Here is a 24,891-nt window from a genome sequence, read left to right as displayed (position 1 = left end):
ATCTGAGCCAATTTTTGAAGCTTTCATGACAGAAAGTGCTCACTCCAGCCAATATATCCTCCATCCACTTAATAACAACCCTGCAACTGTTGCAGGAGGCACCACACAGATATTTTCTACCTACTCAATTAATCTTCAGGGAGCTTGAGCACACAGCAATGACCTGCATCACAAATACATCAAGGAGCGGTTGCAAGATGTAGGAATTCCTCTTTCCATCTCAGAACCAGGGAGGGTCCAGCCTTTCTAGCCCACCTGCATCTTTCCTAGGTGTGCTCCACAATTTGCTCTGTGTGTCTGTCCAATTCCTTCCTTCACAACACACTTCAGCCTATGATGATTATTACCTGTATGACATAGTCACCATATAATGCCATAAGGGGTGGAAACCTGCCCCACAAATATATTTATAAGGAGATTTTTTTTTACCACTTAAACATTTTGCATGAATGCAAATAATGTCACAGTTAGAAATCTGTGATACCATCCCTAGTAGGACCTTTGCTGCTGTTTAATTAATCTCCATCCTTTTAATTTTTATTTTTTTTTTTGCTTCTTCTTTTTAATTTAATTTTTATCATTTTTATTCATTCTATAACATAGACACAGAAGTGGTGCTGGCCTTCCTCACAGTCAGTCCAACCATCACCCTTGTGCCTCAGCACAGATGTCACACATGTCACACATGTCACGTGCTGCTCTATGCATTGACCAAGAAGCAGTCTCAGCCCAAAATGCATCATCAAATGAAAGCACTTTCATCACACAGCCGTTTTTAAGCCTTGTTTGTGTGACAGCTTTTGACAGTCCAGCAGCCCAGACTGGTTTTCCTTCCCTTTGTTGTCAGAGATACGAGTCTGATCTAAGCTTCTTTAAGGGTGAGATGCAGAGCAAGTAAGACACAATTTTATGGCACCAGGCTTTGCTACTTTCACTTCTCAGTGAAAAAACCTAGTTCTGATGTGGCATGTGGTCTGCAAAGCAGCTTGTCATCATGTTCCTTCAGGAAATGTGGCGGAGCTGAGCTGCCAGTGGGGCTCCCCTTCAGTGTCTGAAGCTCAGACACGCAGTCTGGCGTGAGAACTCCCTCCTGAAAATGCACGCTAAATGCAACACCAGCACAAAGAGGTTTGGGGGTCAAATCATGGCAGTTTATTTTTGTGTAGACACACCCATAAAAAGCCTGGTTGCTGCACTTCTTTTAGGCTGTTGGTATTTACCGAACGACCTCAGGCTGCAGCATCAGCCAGCGGTGCCTTGCAGGCTGGATCACAGCTCCTTCACTGACTGCAGTGGCACTGTAGGAATAAACATGATACCTGTGAGGTGGAGATGTGTTATTAAAGTCATAAAGATAACAGCATTGCTCCTAAGTGGAGAAATTTAGTTCAGTGTGTATTACTGTTAAATGGCAAAATTACAGTTGTAACAATATGAGGATGTAAATGTAATTGTGTATAACATCGTGTAATCATTAAAATCCATATAAATTTTGCTCACTCAAATTAAACACAAGCAACTACTGCTTGACACCTGAAACATTAGCATAATATTCATGCCATATGGCTGGCATTTTCTGTTTCTTATATGTCACTCTTCATTCTTGTCAGCTGTTCACGAGAACTTGCCAGATAATATCTACACCATTGCCAAAAACGTCTAACAGCTGGTGTGGTACTGGTTAAACACTCTGTAATGTTTCAAACTTTAGTGCTCCCATCTATGCACTAGAGAGCTGGTTCTTGGAGCAGATGTTTAAGCTTTGTTTTTAAATTAACTTCAGTCTGCTTTAGTGTCAGTGGTGTGTTTTTATGCTCCATCATGCTGCCGCCTTCTGTGAGATGAATGAGCTCGGCAGCATCCAACCTTAAAATACATCAACTGTCATGATAAACTCTGTGTTAAATATGCAGCTCAGACCACCTATTAGCGGAGTTGGTGATGTCTTCCATTTCCCTCTGTCCGTGTGATCCTCCTTGAAGCATGGAGATGTGTATGTGCTTGATGCCCTAGATGCCACTGGCTGCTGGAGCCCTTCTGTGATTCAGCAATTGGCACAGAGGTTCCTAATGCCCAAATAAGACTCCCAAGGGATGCAAAACACAACGTGCACTTAAGGCCCCAGCACTGCATGGGCATAGTTTAGAGCTATGTCTGCCCCAGCTGGGTATTGGGCAGCAGGGTCTGTACTGGTACCCAGGCTTGCACCTGAAGTGGTCCCGAATCCCACCCTCAGCTTATAGGGTCTGAGGCCACTGAGAACAGGAGACACATTTTTGCCCCTATAAAGATCCCCTAAAAGAGTCCTAATGACTAAATCAGGAATTCTCTAATGTCTTCTGCATGGAAATCAGTGTGAAAATCTGCTCATGCTGAAATCCGTGTAGTTGGATGATTTACATATTAAGATTTATGATGAGCCAGGCACATGAATGCTGTTGAATTAAACAAACATCCAATTTCATATCTAATCTGGTTTTATGGATAGGACATGCAGTTCCCTTGGGGCTGTAAGCTTAAAAGTCTGATTTACACCTTTGAAAAAGAGAACTCCTCTCTTTTCCTGGAGTTGTCTTACCTTTAGCTCTATCAGGTTCTCTTCAATTGAAGACACTTCCCAATTAAAACACTGGGTTGAATTTTGAGGCACTGTGATAGAGGGCATTTATTGAAAACATGCTTGGATATACTTAAGTGCCCAGATGGCTCTGTATGGCCAAAAATGGAGAAAAAAGAGTGCTGGAGAGAGGTGACCTCTGACCCACCAGAACTGGACAGTTTTAGCCTGCTAGGCTGCATTACCTCATATAGACAATGACCTAATGCATGTCTTTTTTACATGGGCTGCCTTTTGGCACAGGCCATCCTTTCTGAGCCTCGACTCCCCTGTTCTGGCTGCCATGCAGGCACACAACAAAAAAGTGACAGCTGAGTGAATAAGCTCCCCATCTAACATGAGGCAAGAAACAGAGGTATGGACGGGCAGAGAGTGTGGGTAGATATGTAAGTTCATGCTATAACCAGTGGACTCAGCATGCCATCACCAGCATCAGTGATTTTTGCCATACACTCATTTTTGCCATACACTCATTTTTGCCATGTGGGATGCATAAACACTGGATATTCAGACTGTGACTTATGCTTCTCATTTTCCTCTTCCTGCATGTGCAGACCTGCTCAAATGGAAGAAGGGCTGGCAGAAGGAAGGGCTGGCAGAAGGTTTGTGCAGTACATATATCAAAAAGTTGCACAGGTTTTATGCTTTGCAGACATTTCTGCCTCTATAGTGTATCCCTGGAAGTTATCCATCTTGGATAATGGATGGAATTAGATTAGAAACAAGACAAGATGCAATTATTCACTGAGGATGACTTGGATAAACTGGTAAAATGGGGTCTGCAGCTGGGCCTGTCAGCATCTGGTTTGTGTGCACACAGAGGAATCACAGGGGATTTTATCCTTGGCATTAGCTGTAATAGGATAAACATATTTTCTGTTTATTGTAATACAGTCTTTTACCCACATTAAAAATAATTTCTGTGGCATTCTCTATCACATAACTGCTGGTATTATTTATTCAAATAATGTGTTATCCATGTGAAGTCCCTAAGTTGGAAAAAGAACATGATAAAAATGAAAATAAGCTTCATCTTTGATGAGGAATAAAGACAATACCTTAGAGAACTGCATCAGGAAGCTCATAAGGCCTTTTCAGTGCTTTGGGATCCAGCGATCAAATGTCAGCCTACTAATTTCTTATGCAGGCTCAGCTCTTTTCCTAAGGAAAAGCTTTTCCTCACACCAAAGTTTGCAAGCCCATTCCTGAAGTGGACAACCACATGGGACACTCTTAATTCATTTAGGTGCTTAGTGAATCCCTTAAAATCATTTTCTACTTCCTTAAGCATTCAGACACTGTTGGAAGTCAGGCCATCAAGACCATGCAAAAGGCATGATGGAGCTGAGAACAGGGATGCTGTTGGGAGGATGCTGCCCTGCTTTTCCTCTCACACCTTGTGAATGTGCTCATTGACATGTCAAGAGTTTGAATTCAGAGGTAGGGAGCAAAAGTGAAAAACATCTGCTAATGTTGTTCATGCTGGATTTTTAAATTTTTGTCCATAGAATCCATATATATTTCATTTTACACACAGTAATTGACACTAAAGATTTGGCACAATTCTGAACTCCTGAAACTAAAGATGTTGGTTATCAAACTATGATGTTCTGCTGCAAAAAGATGACTAAAAAGAATTATATAAGTAGATGTTCCTGGAGGCAAAACATGTAGTACAGTGCAGTTCATTACTTAGTAATGTAGCACACAAATATGATTGCAATCCATCATTTTTACCACCACCTTGAACACAATTACAGCCAACCTATAGGGTCATCCAAGTACCTCTATGACCTAGGCAGTAAGTTCTTTTCAGCTCAGGCCATTGCAAGTTAGGGTGCTCCATTTATGTTCTTTAGTTTATGAATGTTAATTATTTGATGAAAATCATTTCAGTACAAAGGCAACCAGGTGATGCATGTGACTGTGTGTCAGCCAGCGGGTTGGGAAATCGGTTTTGCGTTTTTTGCTGTTGATAAATTTAGCTATGTGACTGTTTTTTAATGACTCTTATGTCTCTGTTTTGATATAAGATACACTAAAACAAAGCTTCTAAACTCAACCCTTGCCCTGTATATCCTTCGTACTTAAAGCATTTGATGCGTCACATTCTCTTCAGCAGCCTAATCAGATTCATAATCAGGAATGCTGAGCATGGTGGGTGCAACACAAAGCTGTTCAATGTTTCTTTTATGTGCTGCTTGGGGCACCAGAGCCCTGTGGATGGACCCCCTGCCAGCACTCCACACAACTCCTCTGAGGCTGCCCCACAGGTCTGAGGTTAGATGGCACTGGATGCCCAGTGTGCAAAAACAACCATGTGTATTTAAATTCAACTTAGCCTGTAAAGTGAAGCACAGAGAAAGAAAAATAATAAGAAAAATCTGCTTTTCTTTTTGATTTTATTCCTTTTCCCCTCTTTTATTTTACTACTGCATGTCAATGCCTTCTGCTGACACGGAAATCAGTAGAAGTAGCCAAGTTTTTTGTGCACTGTAGAGGAGACACTGTGCTCTGGCTTAGGGAATCAACCTTCTTTTCACTAGGAATATTTCTAAGACATGTTTTAAAGAGGCTGAAAGGCTGAAAAAGTTGTCTGTATCAAGCCTAATTTTTATCATGGACTTTATAAAAACTTTTGTACAGACTTTTTAGTACTTCATTGCGCAGAACTCCTCCTGAGACTGGCGTACTTCCTCCAGCTTCACAATGTCAGAAGCAATGACTTAAAAGAAAATCAGTCAAAGCAACACAAATAACTCACTGTTGAGAAAATTCAGTTTTTTGGGTTTTTTTCCCCAATATTTATTTAAGAACTGTTTTGCTGAATTTGAACACAGGAAAACTGCTGTTGTCTATTTAAATTTCTTAACTAAAATTTAAGGTTTTCACTTGGCTGACACTTCTTGGCCTTGCATTAATCTTGGGATTGTTTCACAAGAGACCAAGGGAACACCCACTGATAACAATGTCAAACATTCAATGTATTTACTGAACGTTTCCACTTGCTTGATCATTAAGGCATGCCTTGGGTATGAGGTCACCAATGTTGTGTAAGTGTAGAATTTATGGGGTGATTTGAACTATAGGGGAGTCCTGACATGTTTTTGGCAAATACTGTCAGATACCATGGACTGATGCCACTCAGAATCGTAGCTCTGGGATATGATCAGGTTCTAGCATGAAAATTTTGCATTAGAATTCAAATCTTCTGATTGCAGAGAAGTTGGGAAAAAGGTTATTTGAACAGACCATACATACACGGAAGGAGCTTTTTGCTAGAACACATCTTCTTGTCTGCTAAAACAGATTAATTAAACATTAAATCTTTTGACAAACAAAAATGAAAATGTAGTTTTAGAAAATCAGAGGAGAAGGATTTACATCAATCCAGCATGCAATTATGCTCTCCTTTTTAATCCTTCATTTACGCTGGAGAGCGCAGCAAAGGACTAAGGAGGTGGCAGTGAGGTGGATTCAGCAGCAGCTTGGGCTGTAACCTAGTCTGGTCTTCCTAAAATGTACTGCTGGGTTTGGCAAAGGTAGGAGCCTTGCAGTGCCTGTTCCTGGCCTGTTTAAAACTCAATTGAATAATGAAAAAAATCTTCAGTTGGAGATCAGCACCTTTTAGATATAGTGATGATGACTTTGGTTGCCTTAATTTGCCATTTCCCTGTTTGGAATATTTGATTGAAACCAAACGGGAACAGGACCTGGATCTGCTGCCTTTATCACATACCTGTCACCTGACTTTTCTGACTCTGTTTTTCTTACCTCTTGTTTTGCATGTTTAAGTTGCAAGCTCCTTCAGACAAGGTCCATTTCTCACCACAGATTTATAGAGTCTGTCGTCTGTGGTTGTGCTGCAAGAAAAACAACCACGAAGGCTGCAAAGGCAAAAAGCTGTCACTTGTGTGGAAGATTTCAGCAGTTCTATTCCACTTTGTCTAAAACATTGAAATAAGGCCACTTCTGGTGTTGTGCACATTTTAATCCTTTGCAAAGACATCAACCCTTTGACATTAGTCCCTCTAATTGGACTTAGTTTCATTATCTGAATTTTTTCCCTTAACATTTTAAAAATCAAAGTGTTGTTGGCTGGTTGCCAAGTATGAGAGACCACAAGTAAATGATCAGCATTTCAGTAGGGGTTCTAGGAAGAAATACTCTCCTGGTATTGAATTAGACTGTATTTCTTCATCCCACCTATAATATAAAGGAAGGAGATGCAATAAAAACCACAGAAAGTAGAATAAAAGGTAGAAGGAAGGAGAGATTCTCAGAGTTCAAGTACACATTTGAAAGATAAAGACTAAGCAAGACTAGCTGCTCTGTGGATGGGGAATTTCATAAAGGGGGCAGGGCTGAGGCACAAAATACTAGATTTGATGCATATTTTATAGGGATCCTTAGCAGAAATATTTTTTAAGGATTCTTAATGGAATATGCACAGGACGATGTTAAGGAACAGTCCTGCTTTTGATATGTAATATTCATGGAGCTCCCCAGTTTTTGCAAATGTGATGTCTAGCCCTAGGAGTCCAATTCTTACAGGAAGCGCCTTTGAATGTTTCAGAAATTCCTGACCTTCCCCCTAGAAGATTTTCCATGGTGCTTTTTTAAAAAAGCTTTTTTTATTAAACCCATTTATGTGGGATAAATGGGCAAATACTGTGATCTATTTTCCTACCCTTATTTTTATTTAATCTCTTTTATTATCTGTTGGGATAAGGACTATCCTGTGACATAGAAAGGACAATCCCATTTTCCATGGGATTGTCTTCTGATAAACAGCACAAAATTTGCTTTGGTTTTTAGGCAGGCAGCATTCTCCAGCTGAAAGACTGAGATATTAGAGCAATGAGTGTATTAGTGTAGTGAAGCTGACATTATCAGGTGTTGTATATGAGAAATGTCATTTATGAGTTGTCACACAGCTATTATTGAGAGGCTATTCAGAGGAACACAGTTCATCATTGTGACTGTCACTGCGCTCACTGCAATCATTGCACAACCGGGCATCGTTAAACAGAGCATTTCTTTCACTTTCAGGGCAAATTACACTTATGGTTTATTTATGTGATGGATTTGTTGCATTCAGCCATCTTCTGTAAGTGTTTTATGATAGCTGTGGTGGCACAGACCTGTGACTCAAGGCCGGTCAAGTGGGATGGATGGATGGATGGATGGATGGATGGATGGATGGTGACCTGACTGGGCATAGCAATGGGGAACAAACCGACCCCTTTATACATCTGAAGGAGATCTATTTATTGTAGAAATTGCACCCTTTTTATACCTTTAATCTCCACCCGCCATAACTGGAACCCAACTGAGGCATAACCTCCGCAGAAAGAAGGGCACCCATTGGCTGGCCCAGCTGCAGGGCTGCTGTCCACGCCTTCTACCATCCAATCACCATTCTGCTCATACGCTGTCCACATGTTCCTCCAGCCAATCACAATCTCACTTCCAACTGTCTCCTCCTCCTAAGTGCCTCTCAACCGACTTCCATCGCATCCTGGAGCTGTGCCTTTCCCATGGAGCCTTCTGGTGATCATAAGCCTGAAACACTTTTACAATAACAACCCCATATCCTACAACTGGGGAGCAGATCCCCTGCACTACCGGAGCGTGGAGGGTGGGGAGGAGGAGGTTTTGGGTAAGGAGGTGGGGGTGCTGACCCTCCAGGTCTAATCCCTGTCTCTTACTTGCCAGCAGTTTTGGAGGACAGGGTCGGGTGACTTCAGGCAGCATCCTGACCCTGATTCCAGACAGGATGGGAATGCAGGAGTTTCCATAGCTGGTCCTACCTTGCTGCCTCACCCCAGAATCTGGGGTTGAGACTCCTACTGTCCTCTGTCCCTGCAGCATCTTAGAGCGACACTCAGGTGTCTCTCTCCAGCTGCACTCCACTTGGAGCACATTGCAATTCTTCCCTGGGCTGCCCCACACCCACAGCTATTTACACAGGTATTTCAATGCACTCCAAAGAATGAAAGTCAGGCCTAGATTTAGGATTTGAACAGACATTGTTATCTGAATCCATACTAACATTTTTTAGTCGCATACTGCATTCAGGCTACCAAGCCTTGATCCTCTAATCTCTCCACACGCTGAACTTCCATTGACTTTAACCTGCCCAGCCATATCCTTTAAGGCCAATCTCCCCCAATTATTGCACCACGTGAAACCCCGCTGGACCTCTAAATCTTTCAAGAGATTTGTAATTTGGTGCATTCCCTAAGGAAAACTTGGAAGGGGTCCAGGGAACAAGGCTCATTTAGGAGACAGGAGAATATATTTTCTGAAGAAATGGCTCCAAGACCTTAACATGTTGGGCCGTGAAAAAGGAGCAGGTGAGATAGGATTTAATTACAGTGTACAAGTACCTAAGGGTAGAACACAGAACTAGGTCTGAATCTCTAGCAATAAGGTGAAATATGAGGTCATGGGCTGAAATTGAAGTGTATATCTCTCAGCAGAAGGTTTCTCTGCATATGTAATAATCTGGCAGGCAAGGTAGTGGAAATGGGTAGTAGATGCAGGAACCAATTTATTACCACTGCAGTGTGACCAGGTGGCCCTGCTGATGGTTCTTGTCAGTTAAAAGTGGCTCTTTTTATGTATTTTCTGGTGTTTCAATCTACTGTGCTATTTTTGGAGCATGGTAAAAATCTGAGCTTCTGGAGATTAAAAATAGAGGCAATATTCAAAGGCTAACAGCAAGAAATATACAGTTATTTTTTCATTAAATGTTTTGAAGTTTATATACATAGTATGGTAGGTCTGTCAAAATGGTGTCTACGGTCTGTTGCTGCACAAGAACAGAGTTAGTTCTTTGCAATTCTGATGAGCTTCTGTCAGGTAAAAAGTAAGGTTTCTGTGACATCACAAATAGTAATGCAGTACTGTCATTAATGGGAATTCCACCCTATTAATATTTATACAGTAGGGGAAAAATAAGAGACCCAGTCTGAGAGCTGAGCACAGCATGGGAAGTATGAGCTTTAAACTTTCTTTAAAAAAAAAAACAAACAAGGTGTCTCTCCACTAACTTGCGAGGGTTTGTGTTTAAGTTGTTGAATCAGTTTGTTCAGGAAACAGCCCAGTTTCAGCTGGTGTCTCCAACTTTGAAAAATACCAGGACTTGTGGATGCAACAGAGACATTGGTCTGCCCTTTTGCAAGCTGAGTGCCTTCATTTTCAGCCATTTCCAATCACTTAATCATCTACTTATGAAAAAGCTACTCAGAGAAAAGGTCAGTGTGAGATTTAAGTTGGATTTATAGGTCATCAATGAGCAAGTTATTTTAGGCAGTCTACACCAGTTTCCTAAACAATGTTCAGAGTTGATTTATTCACTCCACCAGAAGCATGAGAAAATAATGAGTAAGGCAGCACTTCTTTCTGCCAGTATTGCTGTATATGCTCTGCCCGATATTTTTAATGGCAATTTTTAAATGGATTTTTTTTTTTAATGGCAATTGTCCCATTAACAAGTTTGATTGACTGATCCCAAAACTACAGCATCTGTAGATTAATTGGGGATGGGGCATCCGTAGGACCTCTACATCCTTCAAAGGTCCCCGCTGAGGTACTGAGACTTTGATTGCCAAAGCTTCTCAGAGGAGTGCGCTGGTCCCCTCTAGAAATGGAGATGTGACTAATGTGAATGAAGCTAAATGTGATGTGAATGAAGCTAAATCCAGAGCTCCCAGGAGATCAGTTTTGGTGTCTCATGGTGGAACATGTACTTCTGGTCTGGACAGTCCTGGTGAGATTCAGTTGGGCAGCAAAGATAACCCATTGTCATCCTAAGCTGCTTCTTCTATCCCTGGGGAGAGACAGACTCTTCTAATATGCAGCTTATTTTCAGAAAAACAGTGAAAACTGGTCACAAAGATTCTGCCTAATAAGGCCTGTTTCCAAGCTTGGATTGAGGAGTCCCACTTTTGTCTTCTCTGAGGCTTTCCTTGACACTTCTCTTCCAAGACAACTTAATTAAAACTGAAATTGCCATCTACCAGCCTCAGGTTTTCCATCCAGTACCTGTGATAGAAGTCATAATATTTAAAATTTTGTTTTAAATGCTTCTCTATAAATTTTGTAAATGTTCTAGAGCACAGACTATTTTCTCTAAGGTTTGAGCTGGTGAATACTAGAAATCATAGATTAGACTTTGCAAGACAACATTTCCAAGTATATTTTGCTGCAGATCAGGGTGGGAGCAACTTAGTTAACTTCTTCAAAACAGGAATTTCTGAAAGAATTCATAATAAAAAATACTTTCTTCTAAAATTAGTTCTTTTATTTCAGAAAAGGCATTTTATTAATGCTGGCAAAATGCCTCCCTAGATAAATTAAAAAAAAAAAAAAAAAAAAAAAAAAAAAAAAAAAAAAAAAAAAAAAAAAAAAAAGAGGACCTAGAGTATTTGACACCTATTCTAATGGTTTGCTTTGCTTTGCTTTGCTTTGGTTTTCAGTTTTTTTTCTCAGTTCTCACAGTTTCTCACAGTATTAAAAAAGAATTTTTTAATAAATAGACTTTGAATAGCTTTAATTTTCATTCCATCCCATCTCCTCACATCTAATTTTATTTTGCAGCTCAAATGGATTAATTCCCTGTATGCACTAGTCAATACAATGAATAATGCAGCAGTGACACTTTTTGTAAAAAGTCTGAAATATTGCTATGTATTGTTTTTATATCTATAAAATATAGTTATATTAATCAACTTTAACAAAATGCAACTAGACAACAAAGCCACAAAGATGCCTAACCAAGACTCTCTGAGCCTCAGCAGAAGACACACCTCAGCAATCTGTTTTGCTCTGATTCAGCCAGTCATTTTGAGCAAACCACTGTGTTTAATCCTTTGTTGTTGTTGTTGTTGCTCTTTGTTGTGGTATCATCTGAAAAGCTGTCTTTAATAACTTCAGTAAGTAAGAGCTGAGTAGCTAATGGAGAAAAAGAATATCTCTGAACAGGAGATTTCTCATGGAAGAAATTCTAGATTCAGTTATTACAGCAAACTGTTCTCTTTGATGATGCAGTTTATTTCACTAAGGAAATTGTTTTATGTTAAGGTAGTAAAAGAAGCTTGGTGAGGACATCTTTTGCCAAAACAAGCTGCATCTCTCTGGAGAGCAGTTTTCCAGAATTTTTTTTTTTTTCTTTTTTTTGTTTTCTTTTTTTTTTTTTCTTTTAAGGGTAAACATGGTGACAGACTGAGAATTACTTCACAAGATACTCTGAGGATAAAATTCACTCCTGTTTCTAGTAACACATTAGGTAAGATGAGGTGTAAAATGTACAGGTTTTTGTCTTTAAATTTGATGTAATATTTCATTTCAGAAGTTTTAAGGTGCAAAATGTTCTAGAAATTACGTACACAGCCTTTTCTTCTTTTGTTTCCTCTGTGGTCTTTCCTCCATAATTGTGATACTTATTTTGTTGAGAACTTTATGGAATCTTGGAAAAGCAAAACTAACATAGAAAATGTCCTGGAGTAGATGGAATTATCTTCATTTGAATGAATGGGTTTTAATTAATTTCTGGCTGAGAATAAGATTTTTTTACTCTTCAAAATAGATTGAAAATCCACTTAAAAGAAAGAATGATATTAAATACATAACAGCAATCTGTGGGGTTGCATTCACCTATCAAAACTTTGCAAATAGTTATTTTAGGTGGCTGAAGTAGTTTGAATGAGTTAAATGATCCAAATCTCACCTAAGTCAAAATGCATGAAGAAACATAGGGCAGTAACTAGCTGAATGGTATTTCCACAAGATCACGGAAAACATTTTCATTTATATTTTGAAATTATACTTTGCTTCCTGATTCCACTTGAATTTAGAAGGGCCAAACCCCCCCCAAATATCCTCATGTCTTTAGTACTGAGGTACAACTCAGTAATGCTTTAAAACGCTTTAAATGCTTTTTTAAAAATTATCCCGGATGTGACCATAAAATTAGCATTTTGTCATGTATCAGTATTTCTAAAGCCTTCAGCCAGCCTCATGAGCCTCTAGGGGCTTGCTGGCCAATATCTGTGTTTATTTATGCCCCTCACGATCTGCCTTCTCTATGGTCGTTTGTGCTTCCCATAGTTCTTTGTGCCGTGCCATGTTCGGAGTTATAGGCTGTGGGTTCCTTGGGCAGGGACTCATTCCTGTGAATTTACTGCACTTCACACAGTAAAGAACAGGTTCTTTATGTGGCGTCCTGGCTCTACCACAATATAAATAACATTTTTTTATATTGGCACAACTCCTTTGAGCCAAAGGAAGAGTCACAAAAAGAGGCAGTGAAGTATCAAAGATTTCATCACTTTAAAATCATGTCGTGTGAAGCATGTCTTTCTGTGAGATGTTATCCAGAGAAAGCAAGAACAATATTTTGAGAATTTGACTGATTTTTTTTTAATCCACATCAGCCTACTCTTAAACACATTCTGGATCTTTTAATGGATTGACATAGCAGCAAAAAAAATCCTGCCTTAGGCTGCATTTTTTAAGCCACAGATCCAACCACAGATATGATGCTTTTAGTAAACTGACGGGGGAGATATGAGAGTGGTTTGGATGATTGGTATTATTCCTCTGGGCAGAGTCTCAGCTCAGAGTTCTCTGAGTCAGCTTTGGTGTTCCCCTACTGGGAGACAGGGCATTGTTAGAAAACACCATTTTGGGGCTAAAGCAACTCTCCTGCTATAAAAGCCCTCTGGCACTGACAAATGTTTAGCTCCCTTTAATAGGGAAGCTCTCTATGCAGGCCAGCAAAAACCAGTGTGTTGCTTCTGAATCATCTTCACATCAGATCTTAATTTCTGAATTTCTGCTTTAAGTGCTTTAAGCACCAATTAACTGAGCTCCTACACGTCCTTGCTTTTGATCCCCAGGTTCACCACTGCTGCCTGTTCACTGGCTTCCTTTCTGGTTTACATGTGAAAGCAGACCTGCTGGCCTGCCTGGCATGGACACCTGGGCCTGGTGAGTGCCAAGACTTGGGGCCGGTGGCTCCCAGTGCTTTAGTCCATCTGTCCCCATCTCACGGCTAGACCCACACAGTGACCTCTGCTGAGAGCAGCCCAGGCTGGGAATAAAGCAGGACCTTCTTTCCTTAGAGCCGATCTTCTGCTTAATGACATTCATGAACTGAGAAGAAATGATGCTCTAATGGCACCAGCAGAAGAGGCTTCTCATTGCCCAGGAGCTGGAACGTTTGCTTTCTAGACCCACTGTCTAAAACACTGCTGATACTTCTCAGGAAAGTCCATCAGCCACCAGGCTTCAACATCCTCTGGCATGGCACAATCCTCCTGCCAGCAACAAACACTACTCTGAAAGGAAGATGAGATTTACAGAGATTTATTTAAAAATTCTTTTTTAATACTGTGAGAAACTGTGAGAACTGAGAAAAAAAACTGTGAGAAAACCAAAGCAAAGCAAACCAAACCATTATAATAGGTCAAATACTCTAGTTCCTAATTTTTTTTTTTATTTTTTTTTTTAATTAATCTAGTGAGCAAGGTACTGGGGTCTTTGGCCTGTCATGATAAGAATCTCCCTGGAAAGAGAATGTCCCAGGCCCTGCTCCTTGCTCCCACTTATCTATTTTTTGCAGTTTTTTGGTGACACTGAGGCTCATAGTCTTTCTAAGATGGGCTGGGTTATGGCTCCACATGTAACAGAGCATGAGTTCACTCATTCTCTGACCTGTGCCAGATCACTTAAAGTAATATATAGCTCCAAAATATCAACCTTAACCTAAATCTAAGGCATTTCCAACTTTCTGTGAAAGCAAGCCCTTGTCTCAATCCATGTGAACAATGCCCACTAGACAATTCCATCCTTGCGTCCTTTCCTTTCGACTTTCTGCTCCCTTTTCAAGTCTGGACAGAGACACCTAATAACAGATGCTGTTCATGTTCAGCAAGTTTACAAATCCATGATCCAGGAACCTCCAGAGTCAAGCAGCTTGGCCTGCTGAAAACAGCTGTGCCTGAGCTGCCTCCTGCCTGGCTCTGGGCTGCCCTGAGAGCTTTTTCTAGAGCTGGTGGCAGTCATGGGCCATGGGCAGCTCCCTCCTAGCTGCCCAACCAATGCTGCACAGAGAGTCCTGTCCCTGCTTGCAAAGGCTCATTCATTGCAGAGCGTCCACCAAGAGAAGGGAAACATCAGGAGCACCAAGGTGTTTGACATAAAAAGGACAAAGGAAACCTGAAGGGGTTTCTCTGCATCACTAGTGGTCAGTTTACCTCTGCTGTTCCAGCCAGTTCTGCAGGCCACAGACAGTTCTAAGTTCCTCTGCGCTTCTATGGCAGTGGATTTCTCACATTATCTTTTGGGAGAGGGGAAAAAAACTGAAGGCATTTAGTTTAGCCACTGTTTCTGGTGAAGTGTAGAAGCACCTAGTGTTTTGAAATTGCTAAGTCTCATACCGTTACAGAGTGAGAAGCACTCAGCATTGCTGAATTCATAACAAGAGGCACACAAACATGTGACTACTTATCTTCACTTGTGTGCTTCTGTTTGTCACAAACTCCTCAAATATGCATTAGTGAGGCACACTCCCATATGGAAAATGTTGTGCAAAATAAAGCTATCAAGTTTTCTTGAAAGAGGTGGAAACAGAGAATTCAAAAGTCTTGAAATTAGAATAATTTTATTTCTTTAATCACCAGTTCTTTAAGTACCTGTCAGAGTAAACTGAAATCTTGCCACACAAATGTTAATTTGAGATAAAATGGTGTTTATTTATTTATACTTTTTATACTAATTTATACTAATTGCAGTGGCCATGTATGAACAGAGTACACATGCTTGAGGGAACCCTCCTCGTCGTCTTTTTAATATCTTTAAAATAGAATTTTCACAGTCCGGTAGGCATTTCTGCAGTAGTATCTACACTGTCTCTGAAGAATTGCTTTCATATACGCTATTTGACTGACACCATTACATAAAAACTCTCTCAAGAAACAAATCCTGGAAGTTAGTAGTCCCAGTATTTTATCTGACTTGCATAGGTTGGGGCTCATAACCAAGGGACTTATTTTGGACACACACAGTACTAACAATTCTTCAGCCTGAAGAATGCAAATGAATGGTGGACACTGCTGCTTTCCCTACATTGTGCAGGGAAGTGGGGTGTAGTAAGGGGGCTTTCTAGCAGTAAACACATAGCAGGTAAACTCTATGGCACACTGCCTCTTGCTCTGAGAAGAGAAAACTCAACAGTATTTCAGGCAGAAGCTCATAAAACCCTTCTACTTGCCTGTACCCTCACAGGTATGGTGTTTATTTAGGGTTTCAAATATCTTTGGAATTGTTTATGCAAGTTAACATTTCTTTACTTAGCTGAAGGTCATCTATGACAAGAATTTACTAAAAGTATAATGTTGCCAGGTAGATACTGCATCCAAATTAAAGGGAAACTGAACCTCTTGCAAAATTACACAATTAGATGTAAATAACTCACACAGAAGCAACGTTAATTACTTATCACAGCACACAGTCAAAGATTAACATGTCTTGTTTCACCATTGCCCTTCCTGTATTGCCATGTCCTTCGTTGCCTGTATCATGTGCAGGGTGCAGCAGGAAATGCCAGGCTACAGAATGGTGGGAAGAAGTCACTAAAATCTATACGGTAATATACATTTTCAGTGGGAGCAAGGTGAGGGTCTGTCAAGCAGTTCAGTCTGATACTTGTCAATCTCTCACTGCAATGGAAATTCCTAGGAATATAAAATCATGACAGCCTTCCCAATGATTTAAAGGGATGACAGTAGTGCATTGTAGCAAACACATCCCAGGTTGTCTAATAAGCAGAGTCATTGCCTGAGGATTTGCGTATGTGCGAATATTCCATTAGCATATGAGACGTTATGTTTTAAGAATATAAATATGCTAAAGTGCAATGGGAAAAGGTTAATAAGTATGTTAAGCTGTGAATATAAGCAATTTTAGAGTGGTGTTACAATTTTCTCTATATTTATACACAATCTGACTCTGATCAAGGTAGTTAATTTTTGTCTGCTGGAGCAACTGAAATTTTAAATTATTACAAATCTTCATTTTTCCATTTGTTTGTTATCACACAGTCTATTTATTGAGCTCAGAGCATGGTTCTTCCAGGGCTTGTTGAAGCCTTGAAGACATATTTTTTGGGAAGTGACATAGCTAATTTTCTCCTTACTGTGCATCCTTGCTTTGTTTCTACACAGGGCTCTGTTTTTCCCCAGGAAAGACTAACAGTAACTCTGCTCCTCATTGTGTTTGGGCATCATCTTGCAAAGTGTGGCTTGACTAAAGCAATGCAGCCCTGTGGTTAATAATACATGGCACCTTTGTGGCTGCAGGCACTGCCACGTGTTCACATAACTTCTGGCGATGAAAGATGAACAAGACCAATTCCATGTTCCCCCACCAGCAAAAAGCATAAAAACTGCTCATTTACTGCAGTTTAAAGAGGGAGGGAGGTGGCAGAGAAAAACCTGTCAGCAGTAAGTGCCCTGGTGTGGGTGGCCAGAGGCAGTGACATTGCTGGTTCCTTGTCATGGCCACTCTGCCTGCTGCGGGTGGTTTGCAATTTATGACTGGATGAGGTGTGCAGGGAAGTCTGTGTTTCATACAGCTCCTTTGCCCTGTCATCACTTTGGCTTGGGGAGCCAAAGCTACATTAGTTATAGTATTTCATCATTTTTAAGCTTCTTTTAAGAACAGTGGGGATGCAGACATATTAAAAAACAGCCAGAGAGAGCTTGAAATTTTGAAATCAGAGTGTTTACTGCCAGACACATTTTCCCTTTGGAGAGACACACTTTAGAAGTGGCTCACATTTTACGAAAGGAAAGGCCAATAGCTTTTTGAAGATCAAGCTTCCTTATATATTTAGCAATAAAAACATCAAAGACTTTAGCCTTAAACTGTTTGGAGCATTAGGCAGGTGCTTAAACTTAGAGCATTTGTTCTACTGTTTATTTGAGCAGAGAGATAATAAAATCATAAAATACTTACTTCTTTTTATACCTTTAAAACTTTAAATACTGTAAAAAAAGATTACCAATGTGGTGGTTATTCCTCAGTGTTAAAATAATACTTTACATCTAGCATTACAAATATATACTAACACTTTAGACTGGTGTGATTTACAGTGTCTGAGCTTCATTGATCTTTCACTGCCACTAAGGTGGCACAGGCATCCTCAGTCATAAGAGAGTCAATGTAAAAGTACATGCAATATGCACGGATGAACACACTCGCATTTTTAATGAAAGAAGGTTGAAACTGAATTTGTGGTACTTCTAAAACTCAGTCAAAGCAACTAGTCTTTTTTTCTTGTCACAAGGGGGAGAAATGACTCATTTTGCTACTCTCTAATATCTGAATTAATTACTTACAGCATTCTGAAGGAAAGAAAATCTCTTACGTTAACACAAAACTTTTTACTCATAAAAATTAAGGTGAAACACACCATCTCTGTCAGAGATTCATTTATTTGAATAAAGTTGCAGAGGCCCTTGCCTGGCCAGGGGAGGGTGTTTGATTTAATCATTTGATCATTTGATTTAATATTTTTATGCTGTGTGGAACCAGGACATAACCATTTTTCTTGTTTAAGGGACTCAGTAACAGAATTTGCATCAATACCATGTTTCCATGGAAATCAGATTAAATAAATTTCATGTTTTTGTGAGCCTCATCCTGCCAGGCAATTGACATCCCCTTTGATTAAGATTTCTACTTATCTTTTGTTTTTATTTTTAAAGCTTGGAAAGAAATGGCTTATATAAGAAAGGAAAACTAGAAAAAGTTAAGAAATAACAATCCTGCCCTTTTGCTTTGTATAGCTGTTGGACTGCATATGAAGTGTTTCAGTTATTTTTCTCTATTCCAAAACACCTTTTTTTTGAAAATTAAAAAAAATACAGCTCTTCTTTATTTGTGAACTAGACTTCAGGTGTAGCAGACCCTTTAAAATTTCTGGGAGCATTCGCTAGTGGATTGCATAATTTTTCATGATGGGGTGCTTATTTGCCACTTTGTTCCAAAAAGTCATGTGGAAACACCTCAGGCAGTTTCAGTCTGCATAGAGAAAAGATGTCACAGGTGGAGAAAATCTGAGGAAGTCTCATAAAATGGCATAAGAAGCCAATTTTATGAAGGCTTCAGGGAACAGCTTAAAAAATGACCTCTGAACTTGGCATACTGTTACTGCAGGTATGATGTAAAAACCTGAGTTACTCTTTGGCTATCCCTCCAAAAAAGGTGTATCACAGCAGTGTGCCACAGCTCCACTGCTTCATTATTTGTGAGACCTAGGCTAGTAGGCTTAGAGCTAGTTTAGGTATTTTTAGACTACATTTGTCAAACCACTTGAAATATTTGAGTCTATAAAAAAAGGAGAGCTGTTATTTTATAAAAAGTGAGCCCTTCTATGGGGAAGGAACATCTGATACCATAAATCCCTTTAATTTAGCAAGGGAAACAAGAAGTCAGACTAAGTAGAAACTTGGAATTAAAGAACAGAGACTGGAAAACAGATGACTGTAATTATTGAAAGATCTCAAATAACAGGAGAAGAAATAGCCTAAAAGCAGAAAGGCAAACAGGGAATTTGTTCAAAATAGCTATTCAAGCCTCAAATATGCACCTTGGCTTAAGAATCACTTCCCTTTTGTACCTAAATAAAACTTTGAGCATCTCTAAAGCAGGTGTCATTAAGTATTGCTGGATGTTTTGCCTTTGCCTGGTTTATCTGGGAAAAAAATACAAAACAAAGCTTACCCCCCAAACAGAAGAATTTGAAAGAACTATGAGATTCTGAGCCAAATTAACTAAATTCTTTAAATACTTAATAATATAATCTAAAAAAATCACATGGGAGATCAAGAGATAGGCTGAAAATATTGAAGTACTCATCACTTTATGCTCAACCACTTCTGAAAGCTTTGAAAATTAATCAAAAGGAGTAAATATCTCCCAACATAAATGTTATTTTTGTTTTAGCCTTTTCATTAAACAAAAATGCATGGGTTATCAATCAAAAAGATGTTGGTTTTGAGGGAAGAATCGTTGTACCAAAAAGTGTTGCTTGACCAAAATTGTTTGAACGAGATTCATTTTGGCCTTTCTGCACATACAGATAAAGGATTGCAGGAGTTTCCTCTAAAATAACTTTTGCTCCCTCTGAAATAACTGATCTTCATTGCAGCTGACACAGTCCTCCCTTGCTGCCCGTTTATATCTCATGGACCCAGCAGATGTTGAGAGGAGGGGCTGCCCTGCAGCATAATTGACGTTTATTGTAGGGTCACCATTTCTTTATTATTCATTACAGACACTGATTAGAGAGGGTGATAAAGACATTGCTGGAGATCAAAGCCCATCTTGGACTGGGAAGGCATGCAAAGTAGCATTTTAAATTGATGCATTTATTTCATCTATTTGCTGCTGATATTTTCATGTGCATGGTTTAGTGGTATTAGATTCAGGTGGTGTAGCAGAGGCTCTAATTTGCTTCAGTTCTGGTCTAATAGGCATAAAGACACCAGAGGATTCTGAAATACTGAACTCAGAGGTACTCTGACAAACCTTTGTACTCATAATAACAAGAGCTAGTGTGAGCTTATACAATTTAAAACTAATTGCCCAGCCAACATGCTCATTACCATATTGATGCAGTTCATAAATCAAAGCCCTGCCTATTCAAGCTGTTTACCAGTCTTGCATTAAGCAGGGAATTTCAGCTGAGAAATGTAGCATGTAGCCAAAACACTGCGGAAACTTTATAAGACTGATAGGAGTGCAAACCTGGGGAGCTGAAGTGCCACAAACCTGGCACTAAAGTGCTTGTTCTTGTTTGTTTTCTGAGTATGTTCTGATCTAGCCTTGAAAGTTTCCCTTATAATGTACTGGAGCACAGAAGCAGGTCCTTAAGCAGCAGGGACCTGCTGGCAATTTTTATCAGTTTGGCTTCCTACAGCAGCTTCTTTGCTCAACCAGGAGACTAACACACACATTTTTTTGGAATCAATGCAGTACTTACGCCAGCTGAATCGAGGTGCACACACTAAGAATGTAGGTTTTTTGTACAGGAAAAGGAGAGATTAAGGCTCTCAACTAAGAAACCTAAGTTAGTCGTCAAAATTAAGCACCTGAAGTTCAATTCTTTGAACAGCCTACTAAGAAATCTGAAAGTACAATTCATCTGCTTAAACAAATGACTACCTGCAGGTGCCAAGCATTGCCCCTGAGATGCCCTGCTGTCCTAGACATCCACACAGTAGGTATGTCAGAGGAGTTGGAGGAGATTCACTCCTCTCTGAGCTGCCAGCTGAAGGCGAAGTGGGTTAGTTTAGGACATCTCAAAGGACGTTAGAAGCCTATATGTTTAGGCAGTTGAATTTACCTGTTTTTTTTCTTTCAGGTATTCAACCAGCTGGCTTAGGTATCAGAAACAATCAGGTCTTGTGAGCAAGATTAATGTACTTGGGCAGGGTTCAGAAGCTAAGGCTGCTTCCCACGCTCTGGACTGGCTGGTTTCAGACCAACTGAGGCAGGTCTTATCCCAAACACCAGTTGTGCTGTGAGTTATTTTTCTCTCTATACTTTGCTCAAAAAGCAGCAAGAGAAATGTATTTTTATGTGGTTTCTCCTGGAATGAGTGCAGTAGCTCCTGGTGGCTGCTGGGGCTTCTCTTCCCCTGCACCAGGCTTTCACCCCTGCGTTGGCCGTAGCCACAGGTGGCAAGGTCAGAGGGTGCTGAAGCAAAAGTCAAGGCATCAATATTATTTTGAGGATCAGGACCAGGACTTGAAATTGAATGCATTGCTGTAAAGGAAGCTTGAAGCAGAAGCACTGCACTAAGGAGTTACTGAAGAATGTTGGAGCTGTTGGAGGAATTTATTAGATTATGGGAAAATCAGAAGCTTGGAGGGATGCAGGGGGTTACTTAAGATTATTTGTTTATCCCTGTTTAAGAGAACCCAGTTCAGGGGAAAAAGCGTACATATTTCTAATGAAATGCAACTCTTTTTCATAAACAATATTAGCAAGAAGAGTTCATCCTATTAGAACAAGTGCTGATCTTCAGTCACGATGCCTGATGAAGCCTCAGTCTCTTATGTTCTTTGTGTAAAATTCAATCATGATGATTAGTAAATAAAACATTTTTTACAGATGGAAGATGCAAAGTGATTAAGACAGTGCTTTAGCGATAGAGAAATTTTGATTCCAGCTTACAACTCTTCTACTGCCTGTGTGGTCACAGCAGATGCAAACATCCAATTCCTTATATGCAGATTGTGGATAATAATGCTTAAAACTGAAATTAATATGAACTGATACGTTGTCATGAAAGCACCCAAGACAGTGATATGTTTTTCTTTTTCAGAGAGGGAAATAAATTTAAAGAACTTAATTTCTTTCATTTTAAGGCGTTATGAACCATACAAAACCAGACCATACCAGTTTCTGACCCTGTGAAATGCCAAAATAACTGCTTTTGGCTGCTAGTCAGTGTTACAGGTTCAGCAGTGATTTCTTAGAGGGATATGTACAATTTTGGAAGACGCTTGTAGGCTGTGAAAGATAATTTTTTGTTGGTAAACAATTTTGAATAGAGAAGAGCTAAACAGAAAAAAAAAAACAAAAAAACAAAAAAAACAAAAAAAAAAAAAAAAAAATTGAAACCAAGCTGCTTGTTATTTTCCTAATGTGTAGAGTGAGAAGTGGTTGTCTTACATCATTTCTCTTTCAGGAGCTTAAAAATGGAAAGATATGAATAGATCTGTTATGTAATTATATGTTATCATAGACATCCTCCAATATGAAAAAAAAAAAAGGTCTTTCCACTTGTGGAAAATGAAGATTAATGTCCACACAGTCCATTGAGCAGCCCATGAACATACATAATGGAATTCACTTTACAAGCTGAAGGAACAGGAAGGGGAAGCAGCTCATACCTGTGTGTCTTTGCTTGCAAAAAGGATGTTTCCTGACCTTGGTGGGGACTGGCAGCTTAGATAAAAACATGGGATCTTAACCAGTGTGAAGCTCATCAGCCTAAGGGACACAGATTTTTTTTTTTTTTCTATGTGGTTTATCCAGTGTTATTTTAAAGATATTTATCAGGTGTTAGTTCATTTTGGAGCTTGTGTTTATGAACAGTGTCCACGTATGGCTGGCTACTCTTCCTGTTCCATGTTGATTGCACTGCCCAAGTAGAAACAAAGCCAAAGTGCAAAATCTTTACATCAGGTTTAATTTCTAAAGCAATTCAGGGTGTAATCTTAAATCACTCAAAATTGCCTTCTAAAAGCATGTAGTCAAACAGCCTCTGGCCAATATCTCCTCAGGAGATTGATGGCACATTTCATACATGTAAGACAAAGCACATGCGGCAGAACAGGGAATACAAAAGTAACACATTGAATGCAGCGGTAAAAGGTGCCTATAGGCAGAGGGAAAGACAGATCTCATTCTTTGAAGATACTGTACTGCTCACACATTCCTGCCATTTGGTTTTGCTCAGGATTGTAACCATGCTATTCATGGGCTGCACAGAGCCAAAAGATTTGCAAAATCAAGGTCCACTTTATGTAAACTATCTAGAACTAAACACTGCCCATGGATCTAAGCTCTTAGAAAGGGCAACAGTTGTATTGCAGAGGGTATTTTCTCACTTTATTTGCAATTACCACGTCGTGTAAGGTGCTGGTGACACCGCCTTTGGAAATGCTGGTTTAGGCAGAAATACAATTGAGTCAGCATACTGGCAGAATGTTAGTGCCTCTGCTGGATTAAACTCGGCCTCAGGCTCAGCAAATAGCACAAAATGTGTCAACAATTCCTCTCATAGCAGTCTTTCCTCCTATGCACTGCAAGTAGGTCCAGCTGTAAATAAACTGCTGACAGTGCTGTGTTTGTTAAGAGGGTGCTTGGAAGACGGCACATCCGCCGCCAACAGTTGCACCTAAGACAAACATAAATATAAGCACTATTAAATTAACCAAGTGCCTCTATCATTTTAGTTTATTGCATGAGAAGATATTTTACTTTCCTTGGCAATGAGAACGAGCTTCTGACACAGTGGAGGTGTAGGCAATGATGGCAAAGCTGATAGTAGACAAGACCTGGTACTGCAGCTGTCCTGTGATAACAAACGCTTCCGAACTGAGACAACCCTCACTAAACTGTCATATAAAGTAGTTCCTGAAAAATGGTTGCCTCAAGATGTGGCTTCATTTGCTGACTGACTCATTCATAACTATGCCAAATTTTTTGCTGGATAAAATACTGCTTAACTTCGGTGAAGAAAATCAAGAGCATGAGGTGTAAGAGAAACCAGCATCTCAGTGTCACCTCCTTCACTTGCTGAAATAAGCCAGGATGGACGTAGATGTGGCAGCATCTGTGCCAAGTATCTGTGCCTCCGGGATATCTCAAGGTGAAAAACAATCTACAGCTACAAGCCTGAGTACACAAATACATTCATTAAATGAGTAGAAGGGTATTGCAGTATTTCCATTTTTGCCGTTTGCTCTGTTCAAAAGCAATATATAAAAAAACTTCCAAAATTTAACTATAACTCAAAGACCTGTATTTCCACTGACAATACACCCTTTTCCTTTCTAGGCTGGATTTGCAAATAACTGATTTATAATCACACTCAGAGGCCCATGTGTCTAACTTGCACTACAGCTATATTTTGCAGTGTATGCAGAAGCCTGTCTGCAAGCTATGATTCTATTAATATATATAAAAGGAAAGACTTGTAAAGCTTTGGCAGCAAATGTAGGTCTTCACAAAACATAGGCAAAAAATAATTAGAATTTGCAAATTACATGGAAGCTAATTTTAGTACTCCTTTACACTGGCTTTATACTACATCAAAAGGCATTTCACTGCCTACCTTTTCATAATCTGGCAGCATCCAAACTCAAGCAGTAGGAACCTGACTCCAGGTGCTCCAGGTGATAATGCAAAGAACGATGTTAAGGTCTGGCATAATGTGAAGAATGAGGTCATGCTGTATTTTTAGAAGTGCCTGGTGTTCCTATGAAGCATGCTCTTAATCTCTTTTTTTTTTTTTTTTTTTTTTTTTCCTTCCCCTCTCCTTTTTTTCTGTCTTTTTCTGTGAATAATTCAGCCAGTGCTTGCAGAAGGCTGTTTTCGCCCCAGGGATTCTCACACATACTCCTGTTGACAGAGTTCTTGTACAGCAAGGAAGCTGAACTGTCTTTTGTTAAGGATCTGCTCAC

General features: G+C 39.7%; 1 protein-coding gene across 4 annotated transcripts in view; it reads left to right on the top strand.

The window, feature by feature from the left end:
- STARD13 (StAR related lipid transfer domain containing 13) overlaps positions 1-24,891 on the top strand; it is a 288,035-nt gene that overhangs the window by 15,534 nt on the left and 247,610 nt on the right. The window contains exons 1-2 of one of the 4 annotated variants that reach the window (XM_040056753.2): positions 11,890-11,912; positions 13,525-13,615. The exons of 2 other annotated variants lie outside the window; for them this stretch is intronic. The gene's annotated coding sequence lies outside the window, so the exon portion shown is untranslated. Of the gene's footprint in view, positions 1-11,889; positions 11,913-13,524; positions 13,616-24,891 lie in introns of those variants that run through there. One more of the 4 variants, XM_040056755.2, reaches the window with a different exon arrangement.

The sequence above is a fragment of the Hirundo rustica genome, chromosome 2 (genome assembly GCF_015227805.2).
Source record: "Hirundo rustica isolate bHirRus1 chromosome 2, bHirRus1.pri.v3, whole genome shotgun sequence".
Lineage (NCBI taxonomy): Eukaryota > Metazoa > Chordata > Aves > Passeriformes > Hirundinidae > Hirundo > Hirundo rustica.
Note: the sequence above shows the minus strand (reverse complement) of the source record. Positions and strands in the feature narration are given on the sequence as shown.